The sequence below is a fragment of the Salmo salar genome, chromosome 27 (genome assembly GCF_965601325.2).
Source record: "Salmo salar chromosome 27, fSalSal1, whole genome shotgun sequence".
Lineage (NCBI taxonomy): Eukaryota > Metazoa > Chordata > Actinopteri > Salmoniformes > Salmonidae > Salmo > Salmo salar.
The window spans coordinates 40,985,508-40,994,515 of NC_138317.1; positions in this window are offsets into that span (position 1 = coordinate 40,985,508).

The window sequence follows — 9,008 nt, forward strand, 5'->3', positions numbered from 1 at the left end:
ACTAAGTGAAGGGGACTTTCCAACCAGTTCAAACTTTGAAATCCTGGAAAAACTCCAACTCAGTTATAACAGGCTTGTTAGAAACTGAATGACTCATTGCATGCAAACAAATACATACACACACACACACACACACACACACACACACACACACACACACACACACACACACACACACACACACACACACACACACACACACACACACACACACACACACACACACACACACACACACACATACAAACACACACACACACACTGTGTTTTGCTGACCAGTTTCTGTCCTCTGAGTCATAGGCAGACTGCATGTTCTGTCTGCTGTGTGTATGAAGGTGGCAGACAGCGCAGGTGGTGAGTTCTCCCCACATTGTTACTGTTACCAGCCACTGATACCAGAAGGCCCTACACATTACACAATCTTTAAAGAAACCATAATGAGGATGAAAAGAGAGGGACAGCTGGTATGAAAACAGAAAAATAGGAGGGAGAACAAAGGAGAACAGAGGGGGATCAGAGGGAGACCAGAGGGAGATCAGAGGGAGATCAGAGGGAGAACAGAGGGGGATCAGAGGGAGACCAGAGGGAGAACAGAGGGGGATCAGAGGGAGACCAGAGGGAGAACAGAGGGAGACCAGAGGGAGACCAGAGGGAGATCAGAGGGAGACCAGAGGGAGATCAGAGGGAGAACAGAGGGAGACCAGAGGGAGACCAGAGGGAGACCAGAGGGAGACCAGAGGGAGACCAGAGGGGGATCAGAGGGAGACCAGAGGGAGAACAGAGGGAGACCAGAGGGAGACCAGAGGGAGATCAGAGGGAGATCAGAGGGAGACCAGAGGGAGATCAGAGGGAGACCAGAGGGAGACCAGAGGGAGATCAGAGGGAGATCAGAGGGAGACCAGAGGGAGACCAGAGGGAGATCAGAGGGAAATCAGAGGGGGACCAGAGGGAGATCAGAGGGAGACCAGAGGGGGATCAGAGGGAGACCAGAGGGAGACCAGAGGGGGAACAGAGGGAGACCAGAGGGAGATCAGAGGGAGATCAGAGGGAGACCAGAGGGAGATCAGAGGGAGACCAGAGGGAGACCAGAGGGAGACCAGAGGGAGATCAGAGGGAGATCAGAGGGAGATCAGAGGGAGACCAGAGGGGGATCAGAGGGAGACCAGAGGGAGACCAGAGGGAGACCAGAGGGGGATCAGCGGGAGACCAGAGGGAGACCAGAGGGAGACCAGAGGGGGATCAGAGGGAGACCAGAGGGAGACCAGAGGGAGACCAGAGGGAGACCAGAGGGAGACCAGAGGGGGATCAGAGGGAGACCAGAGGGAGAACAGAGGGAGACCAGAGGGAGACCAGAGGGAGATCAGAGGGAGACCAGAGGGAGACCAGAGGGAGATCAGAGGGAGACCAGAGGGAGACCAGAGGGAGACCAGAGGGAGATCAGAGGGAGACCAGAGGGGGATCAGACGGAGATCAGAGGAGATAAGAGCCACTCAGGAAAAGTAATACAAGAGGAGAGATTACAGGTAAAATACAATTACATATTTTTGGAGTAGAGAGACAGGAAGACATTGAGAGATAGACATTACATTTAGTGATTTAGCAGATGCTCTTATCCAGAGCAACTTACAGTAGTGAATGCATACATTTCATACATTTTTTCTCCGTGCTGGGCCCCCATGGGAATCAAACCCACAACCCTGGCATTGCAAACACCATGCTCTACCAACTGAGCCACACAAGACAGACAGACAGACAGACAGACAGACAGACAGACAGACAGACAGACAGACAGACAGACAGACAGACAGACAGACAGACAGACAGACAGACAGACAGACAGACAGACAGACAGACAGGATCTACACCAAGAGGATCTACACCCAGAGGATTCACACCTAGAGGAGCTACACCCAGAGGATTCATACCAAGAGGGTTTACACCAAGATAATTCACACCAAGAGGATCTACACCAAGATGATTCACACCAAGAGGACCTACACCAAGATGATTCACACCAAGAGGACCTACACCAAGAGGTTTCATACCAAGAGGCCCTACACCAAGAGGATTCACACCAAGAGGACCTACACCCAGAGGGTTCACACCAAGAGGACCTACACCCAGAGGATTCACACCAAGAGGACCTACACCAAGATGATTCACACCAAGAGGACCTACACCAAGAGGCTTCACACCAAGAGGACCTACACCCAGAGGATTCACACCAAGAGGACCTACACCAAGATGATTCACACCAAGAGGACCTACACCAAGAGGCTTCACACCAAGAGGACCTACACCCAGAGGATTCACACCAAGAGGACCTACACCAAGATGATTCACACCAAGAGGACCTACACCAAGAGGCTTCACACCAAGAGGACCTACACCCAGAGGATTCACAGCAAGAGGCCCTCCACCCAGATGATTCACACCAAGATGATTCACACCAAGATGACCTACACTAAGATGATTCACACCGAGGTTCTACACCAAGATGATTCACACCAAGAGGTCCTACACCCAGAGGATTCACACCAAGAGGATCTACACCAAGAGGATTCACACCAAGAGGATTAGGACATACACCAAGAGGATTCACACCAAGAGGATTAGGACATACACCAAGAGGATCTATACCATAGAGGATTCACACCAAGAGGATTAGGACATACACCAAGAGGATTCACACCAAGAGGGTTAGGACCTACACCAAGAGGATTCACACCAAGAGGGTTAGGACCTACACCAAGAGGATCTATACCATAGAGGATTCACACCAAGAGGGTCTACATCAAGATGACTCAAACCAAGAGGATCTACACCAAGAGGCTCCACACCAAGAGGCCCTACATCAAGAGGGTTCACACCAAGATGATCTACACCCAGAGGATTCACACCAAGAGGCCCTACACCCAGAGGATTCACACCAAGAGGCCCTACACCCAGAGGATTCATACCAAGAGGACCTACACCTAGAGGATACATACCAAGAGGACCTACACCTGGAGGATACATACCAAGAGGACCTACACCTAGAGGATACATACCAAGAGGCCCTCCACCCAGAGGATTTACACCAAGAGGACCTACACCTAGACCACAAAACCACCAGCCACATCCTCACCTCAACAAGTCGACCCCTCCCCAAACAAACCCTAGCCCCACCCTATGTAGGCCCCCCCAGATCAGTCTTATGCCCCTTCATCCTAGAGGGGGAGATCAACCATTTCCAGGCCCAGGGACATGTACTAGTCTGTGGCGACCTAAACGCCAGAACTGGACAAGAACCCGACACCCTCAGCACACAGGGGGACAAACACCTACCTGGAGGTGACAGTGTTCCCTCCCCCATATGCCCCCCTAGACACAACTATGGCAAAACAACCAAGAAAAACGGGTCACAACTCCTGCAGCTCTGTCACACACTGGGTCTGTACATAGTCAATGGTAGGCTTCGAGGGGACTCCTATGGTAGGTACACCTATAGCTCCTCTCTTGGCAGTAGTACTGTAGACTACTTTATCACTGACCTCAACCCAGAGTCTCTCAGAGCTTTCACAGTCAGCCCACTGACACCCCTTTCAGTTTACAGCAAAATCACAGTCTACTTGAACTGAGCAATAATCAACCATGAGGCATCAAAGCCAAAGGAACTGAATAATATTAAGAAATGCTAAAGAGGGAAGGAAAGTAGTGTGGAAATCTACCAAAAAACAACTAGGCAACAATAAATTCAATCCCTTTTAGACTGAATTTCCAGGACAAAACGTTTCACTGTAATAGTGAAGGTTTAAACTTGGCAGTAGAAAACCTAAACAGTATATTTGACCTCTCAGCTTCCCTATCAAACATTTTTTAAGCAGACAACCAAAGAAAACAACAATGACAAATGGTTTCATGAAGATTTCAAAAACCTAAGAAAGAAATTGAGAAAACCTATCCGAACAAAAACATAGAGACCCAGGAAATCTGAGCCTTCGCCTTCACTATGGTGAATCACTAAAACAATACAGAAATACACTATGGAAAAAGAAGGAACAGCACGTCAGAAATCAGCTCAATGTAATTAAATAATCCATAGACTCTAAACGCTTCTGGTAAAATTGGAAAACAAACAACACGACGAGTTATCGATGCAAAACAGAGATGTATGGGTAAACCACTTCTCCAATCTGTTTGGCCCTATAACAAGCAAACAGCAAAAACATATACATGATCAAATTCAAATCTTACACTCAACTATTAAAGACGACCAGAACACACTTGATTTTCCAATTACACTGAACAAACTACAGGACAAAATACAAACCCTAAAACACAAAAAGGCCTGTGGCATCCTAAATGAAAGTATAAAATATACAGACCACATAATTAACATAATCTTAAACTCTGGCATCTTCCCCAGTATTTGGAACCAAGGACTGATCACCCCAATCCACAAAAGTAGAGACAAATTTGACCCCAATAACTACCATGGGATATGCGTCAACAGCTACCTTGGGAAATCTGAAGTCAAATGTCTACTGTTTGCTGATGATCTGGTGCTTCTGTCCCCAACCAAGGAGGGCCTACAGCAGCACCGAGATCTTGTGCACAGATTCTGCCAGACCTGGATCCTGACATTAAATCTCAGTAAGACAAAAAATATGGTGTTCCAAAAAAGGTCCAGTTGCCAGGACCACAAATACAAATTCCATCTAGACAGCGTTGCTCTAGAGCACAAAAAAAAACTATACATACCTTGGCCTAAACATCAGCGCCACAGGTAACTTCCACTAAGCTGTGAACAATCTGAGAGACAAGGCAAGAAGGAACATAAAATTCGACATAACAATTAGGATCTGACAAAAAATACATGAATCATTTATCGAACTCATTGCCCTTTATGATTGTGAGTTCAGGGCTCCGCTCACCAAACAAGAATTTACAAAATGGGACACACACCAAATTGAGACTCTGCATGCAGAATTCTACAAAAATATCCTCTGTGTACAACGTAAAACACCAAATAATGCACGCAGAGCAGAATTAGGCCGATACCCACTAATTATCAAAATCCAGAAAAGAACCGTTAAACTCTACAACAAAAAGATAATTACTTGACACATTGGGAAGAATCAACAAAAAAACTGAGCAAACTAGAATGCTATTTGGCCCTAAACAGAGAGTACACAGTGGCAGAATACCTGACCACTGTGACTGACCCAAACTTAAGGAAAGCTTTGACTATGTACAGACTCAGTGAGCATAGCCTTGCTATTGAGAAAGGCCGCCGTAGGCAGACCTGGCTCTCAAGAGAAGACAGGCTATGTGCACACTGCCCACAAAATGAGGTGGAAACTGAGCTGCACTTCCTAACCTACTGCCTAATGTAGGACCATATTAGAGACACATATTTCCCTCAGATTACACAGATCCACAAAGATTCGAAAACAAATCCAATTTTGATAAACTCCCATATCTACTGGGTGAAATACCACAGTGTGCCATCATAGCAGCAAAGTTTGTGGCCTGTTACCACAAGAAAAGGGCAACCAGTGAAGAACAAACACCATTGTAAATACAACCCACATTTATGTATATTTATTTTCCCTTTTGTACTTTAACTATTTGCACATTGCTACAACACTGTATATAGACATAATATGCTATTTAAAATGTCTTTATTCTTTTGGAACTTGTGTGAGTGTAATGTTTACTGTTAATTTTTTATTGTATATTTCTCTTTTGCTTGCTTTGGCAATGCAAACATATGCTCCCATGCCAATAAAGCCGCTTAAATTGAATTGAAAGAGAGAGAGACAGAGACAGAGAGAGACAGAGACAGAGAGAGAGAGAGACAGAGAGAGAGACAGAGAGAGACAGAGAGGGAGAGAGAGAGAGACAGAGAGAGCGAGAGAGAGAGACAGAGAGAGAGAGAGAGAGAGAGAGAGAGAGAGAGAGAGAGAGAGAGAGAGAGTAAGAAAGAGAGAGTGAGATTGTTAGATTACTTGTTAGATTTGTGTGTATTAGGTAGTTGTTGGGAATTGTTAGATTATTTGTTAGATATTACTGCACTGTTGGAACTAGAAGCACAAGCATTTCGCTACACTCGCATTAACATCTGCTAACCACGTGTATGTGACCAATAAAATGTAATTTGATTTGATTTGAGATAGAGAGTGAGAGAGAAAGAAAGACATTTGTGGAGGGATAGAGAAGGATGCTTCCTCCTCTTCTTGAAAAGTAGAATGCATTTCTTTTCCACGTTTTCGGAGGAGATGATAACATGGAGTCGTCAGTTATTGGAGGAGAGGATGAAATGGGGGTCGTCAGCTGTATGAGAGGACGAAATGGGGGTCGTCAGCTGTATGAGAGGATGAAATGGGGGTTGTCAGCTGTATGAGAGAATGAAATGGGGGTTGTCAGCTGTATGAGAGGACGAAATGGGGGTCGTCGGCTGTATGAGAGAATGAAATGGGGGTCATCAGCTGTATGAAAGGATGAAATGGGGGTCATCAGCTGTATGAAAGGATGAAATGGGGGTCATCCACTGTATGAGATGACGAAATGGGGGTCGTCAGCTGTATGAGAGGATGAAATGGGGGTCGTCAGCTGTATGAGAGGATGACATGGGGGTCGTCAGTTGTTCGGAGACAAGACAATTTATTGTTTGATAGGAAGAGCGATGGAAATGAAAAGTGAGAACTATTGATGTATTTTCGTCTTTCTTCTTTGTAATAAATTGTCATTTGTTTTTTGTCGGTCGACGGCGTTTTCAGATCAACGAAGTTCCCCGAGGGACGAGAGAGGGTGTGGTCTGACAATGTAACGCCCCGATAAGTCCCATAATGCCGCTCTCTTGAAGATGACAAGGCAAGTCAGATGGTAGCTGTGTCATGGCGAGACAGCCGCACACACACTCTAGCTGGAAAACACACACACACACACACAGTGAGACAGAGCTGGGTATCAGTCTGCTGCTGCAGGACTCAGATGTACAGCGGAAACGAGAGCACACACAGCGACACAACTGCACTCTGTTTTCGGGGGCATCTCTGAAAAGCTCGGGGTGGATAAGGAAGAGAGCAGATGAAGATGAGCGTAGAGAAAAGTCTTCTCGAAAAGTCGACTGCACTTATTTTCTTCCCAGAAGATCGTTTTCAGAGAAGTAGATGAAATGGGGTCGTCAGTTTTTGGAGTCACGGAATTTTCGGCGGATGAATCGGAGAAACAAAAGCAAAAACAAAAAATGTGATTTATCCTGCAGAGCAGGAGGAACAGCAGAGGAGACAAAAAGCAGAAGAGAGGAAAGGAGGAGGAGAGGAACAAAGAATTTGGGGAGTGCGTCCTGGAGTTAAGTTTTGAGCAGCGCTGCATTCGTCTGTCTGTGGATCCATCACTGGCTGCAGAGGAGGAGAGAAACAGAAGAGGAGAGAAACAGAGGAGGAGAGAAACAGAGGGAGAGTGAAAGATAGAAAGATAGAACGAAAGATAGAAGAGTAGAGAAAGTGATGAAGAGAGAGAAGAAGCAAGTTACTCAGAGAGAAGAGAAGGACAGAGGGAGGGATGGGAAGAAAAGAGAGACAGAGGGAGAAAATAATGGCGAGAGAGGGAGAGATAGAAAGAGAGGGATAGAGAGAGCTCTTCATCTGCCAAAAATCTCCAACATTTCTCTTTGGGGCACAGCGATTCTGGGTCGTCTGTCAACCTGCGTCTCTCTTTCTCTTCTCTATCAAATTCTTACCCATTCTATGATTTCCACTTTCACTATCCTCCTCTCTTGTTAGCTCCCTCCTCCCCTCCCTCTCACAGTCCTCTCCTGCACTCAGACACACACACAGAAATACATCTGGTATTTGGGGTGTCTGGTAACCCGGAACAACCCTGCCCCTGCAGGCTTTCCATGCTGTGTCTGTCCTCGTCTAACCCAGGGAAAGTGTCCTGGGCTGGGGGTCAGAGGCAAGGGCGCTGGGGGTGGTGGAGAGCAGACATGTAGTGATCAGACAGCAGAGAAACACTGCAGACAGAGAGCAGACACTCTGACCTACATCAGCACCCAACCTGGTCTCAGAGCATTTCGTATCATTCTGTATGTCAATCTAATCTACACCTTTAGTATGATATGTTACGTTTCGTATCGTATGTATTAATTTGTGAATGTCCATCACACATTTTGTATGATATGTTACGAATTACAATTCGTGTTATATGTTATGACTTTGCAAAACATACAATATCTTTAGAATTCACAAAATGTCTAATAGGTTACAAATTTGCAAAACATACGATATGTTACGAATTCGAGCTGGGTGGTTAGGTGGCTAATGTTAGCTAGCTCGCTAACATTAGCTAGGCTAAGGGTTAGGGGTTAGTGTTAAGGTTAGAGTTATGTTTTGGAGTTAAGTTAAGGGAAGGATAAGGATAAACTAAAAGAGTTAAGGTTAGGGTTAGGAGAAGAGTTAGCTAAAATAGATAAGATGAACATTTGTTAATAACAAGCTAAGTAGTTGTAAAATAGCTAAAAAAAATAGAAGATAGTTGAAAAGTTGCTAATTAGCTAAAATTGTCTGTGATGAGATTTGAACTCGCAACCTTTGGGTTGATAGACATTCGTGTTATAAGCCCACCCATCGACACCGACCAACCACTGTCCTTTTGTTTTTGCCTCAAGTAACCATCCTTCTAATGTAACTATACAAAACGTAACATTTCACAGTAAATGGAGTGTCTCAGACTTACAGTATGTACAAAATAATATGAAATGCTCTGAGACCAGGTTGCAGCACCACACAGCAGCATTTAGAGAAGTCTGCCTGCAGAGAGAGACTGAGGTGGGGGGAAGGGGGGGTTAAAAGAGAGGAGAACGAGGGAAGCGGAGAGCTTTGAAGAGAGGGGGAGAGGGACAGGGGAAGGGGGGGGGTAGCAATGGAAAGGGAATATAGGGAGGGAGAGCAAAAGAGAGGATGGTATAAACTGTAAACATGACAACGCTACAGAGATAGTGAGACAGATGAGGTAGAGTC